At 43.6% G+C, this 3083-nt stretch overlaps 1 long non-coding RNA gene across 1 annotated transcript; it reads left to right on the forward strand.

Moving 5' to 3' along the window:
- The first annotated feature begins 263 nt into the window (after positions 1–263).
- On the forward strand, positions 264–2865 carry LOC107304626. The gene is made up of 4 exons (XR_001550701.2): positions 264–396; positions 498–1403; positions 2180–2329; positions 2509–2865. It is a non-coding gene; the product is annotated as an uncharacterized LOC107304626 (long non-coding RNA).
- The last annotated feature ends 218 nt before the right edge of the window (positions 2866–3083 follow it).

Below are 3083 nucleotides of genomic sequence, written 5' to 3' on the forward strand. Positions count from 1 at the left end.
GGAGGAGTGATCATGTGGAGCTCACATGGGCGCGCGGGGGACGAAGCAGAGTTGGCACCGGCGAGCCCGTCGGCACCTTCGGCTCTCTTGGGGGCGACAGCGACGGTAGCCGATGGGTCCAGGATCCATTTATTCCCTGGCGTGGCCCCGCAGGCTGAGCGGGGCGGGCGCGTCGCGCTCTGGGACGTCGCTCTCGCGGCCAGTGAGATCGCTGCAATGGACACAGGGAGGCTGGGAAAACCAAAGCCCGAGGAAAGAAAGGAAGGAAGGATCATTTCATTTTCTGTCATCCTGTTCTGGTGCCCGTAGCACCCGCCATGATTGCGCCTTGTTGGATACCCGGATTGGCTGCCTGTCCGTATTTGCTTGGCACCACCCTACATCGCCTCCTTCTAGGTGATCCCCCCTCTTCATTCCCTCCTCTATTACAATCCTGTTTGTCATTGGGTACTATGGTATGGTATGGATGGCAGTAACTCAAGTTTCGTATTTCACAGGAAAACTATACTGGTGTATCTCGTGCACCAACCAGTTCATCCAAAATCATGAAATCTCGCAAGAGTAATCTCCCATCACTGGACCTTACCGAGTGTGCTGCTGATGCTGTTCATGGTATGGATGACAGGTAAGGTGGCACAGCATGCCGCGTGCGTGCATGCACCCAACCCTGGATCAGTGAGAAGGAATGTTTGAAAGTTGAAGTCCGGCACTAACCCTGTTGAAGCACCTGGCATGTTGCATCATCATATGACAGTTCTGTCCTTGCACTCGGCCCTGCTGATGAGGTTGATGCTCTCGCCGATTTGGACCACACGGGAGAGCGAGCGTGTCTCCCGAAGCTTACACCGTGAAATTCTCCGATACAGCTCAGACCGTCTGACGCCTCTACAACCACAGCGTGATTGGCTGCACACATAATACATTGGTACATAGGGCATGCATGCTGGTGTATAGAAGTATAGAATAAGGCAATTATAATGCTGCTGCTGAGTACACTATCATTCATCATCTAATGGAGCTGGGTAGTATAATCCTGATATTGTAGGGCACCTGTCGTCCCTGTCCGCGTACGGACATGTGCACGTGGCACGTTGATTTTTGGGTTCAAAGTACGATACAATGGGCATGGCTTGTCCTAAACAGTCGATGGGGGAACCTTGTGCAGTTGCTGACAGCGGACGGGCTACTGCTGATAATCGAGTGCCTCTACTACAGTGCAAATCGACAGAGGGCTTCTGTGTCCTGACGTATCCAGCCGCTGAATTGAAGCTCGCTGGAGTCGCCGAATTGAAAAGGCCACATACAGATACGTACAGCTCAGGCATTATTGATGCTCGACAAAACAAATATATATTATACTTGCATTGGCTGCTGAAGATGGGCCATTCTCTTCTACACCTCTGGTATGCTTGCTGCCCAGAAAGCTCTTGTGAACTTTCCTATGCGCAATGTCACTGGCAGGTTATCAGATTATTTTTTCCTTTTGAGCAACAGTCACTTATAGATGATATAGGGTCTGTTTAGTTCTCAATTTTTTTTTCTAAAAACATCATATCGAATCTTTGGATACCTAAATGGAGCATTAAACATAGATGGAAAAAAACTAATTACACAGTTAGAGGAGAAATCGTGAGACAAATCTTTTGAACCTAACTAGTGCATGATTAGTTATAAGTGCTACAGTAAGCCACATGTGCTAATGACGGATTAATTGGGCTCAAAAGATTTGTCTCGCGGTTTCCAGGCGAACTATGAAATTTGTTTTTTCATTCATGTCTGAAAATCTCTTCCGTCATCCGATCAAACATCTGACTTGACATTCAAAAATTTTTATTTTGCAAACTAAACACGCCCATAATGTTCTGTAGATGGGATCCATGGTACCCACCTGATACTATGGCAAAGTTTGAGCTATGTGTTCACGCGTTGTGCCATAGTGCTGTTGCCTCCAAAGCTTTTAAAACCTTAAATGGTGACTAGTATTGGTATGTACTTCACTATCCCATGTTAGGAAGGCAGAATGGTAGGCCCTGTATATTCAGTTTTTTTTCCTACAGTGTATTCCTTCATGACAATTGACAAGGAAGAAACTAGAATCGAGTCAATTGGCTGCTGGCGTGAAGTAGTCAAAACTTCAATCCAGGAATCCCCCATAGTGATCAAGATGTGCCTTGTGCAGGATTGAAGGCAGGTGTAAGGATTGTACAGTCGGAACAGCACATCATAATGGAGGATTTGCACTGAAGTTACTCTCACTCTATTTTTCGTTTCTTCGGATATATGAGAGCTTCACAAATTATGTTCTTTTAGCAACACCTTTGGAAATGCGGTAAATTTCACCTCCTTCGCAATAAATTGACAGTATAGGCTAAAAATAGCTCAACAGTCACTTCTATGTATGGGAAAAATCCTCACATATACATAACTTTCCGATCAATCCATTTGATTCCTAAGAGGAATGCTCAATCACATACATAGCTGAAGCTTTTTTTTTTGTCCCCTGTATAGCTAAACTCAAAACTGGAGAAGGAAATGAAGTAGAAAGATTGGAGGGCGATTTGTTCTTTTGTGCTGGACACAACACCTAACTGCTAGGGATAAGAAGAAGAAAACTCGGACACATAGAAGATAAAAACATAAGATAAAAACTCAGGGACATGTAGAAGATAGAAAATGAAACTCAATGGAATGCAGGAGATCAAGTATTATCATAGGATCACGGAAGGGACGAGTGGAAAGTTGGAAACCCCCAGAGGACATAAGGTATTGCCTCTTTATGCCCATGGAAAATTTTCAGTTTTAATGAATAGCTTTATATGATATTTGTATATAACTCGATTGATTTTTTCCCCCTTAAAGTTGTAATCCCACTAAGTAGAATATTTGCTCGGTGTTATGATAAAAAATTTATATAATGCTAAAAGTTAAGAAAAATGCATGTCCTCTTTTTAGCAATCAAATTTGTATGTCTTGTATTTATTAAGGACGCAGATAATGATGGTAATTGATTAACATTTGGAGTTATGCAAAAAGTTCTGGACTGATGCAATAGGATAAAGATAGAATTGTCTACTAGATAATCA

The sequence above is a fragment of the Oryza brachyantha genome, chromosome 7, assembly GCF_000231095.2.
Source record: "Oryza brachyantha chromosome 7, ObraRS2, whole genome shotgun sequence".
Classification (NCBI taxonomy): domain Eukaryota; kingdom Viridiplantae; phylum Streptophyta; class Magnoliopsida; order Poales; family Poaceae; genus Oryza; species Oryza brachyantha.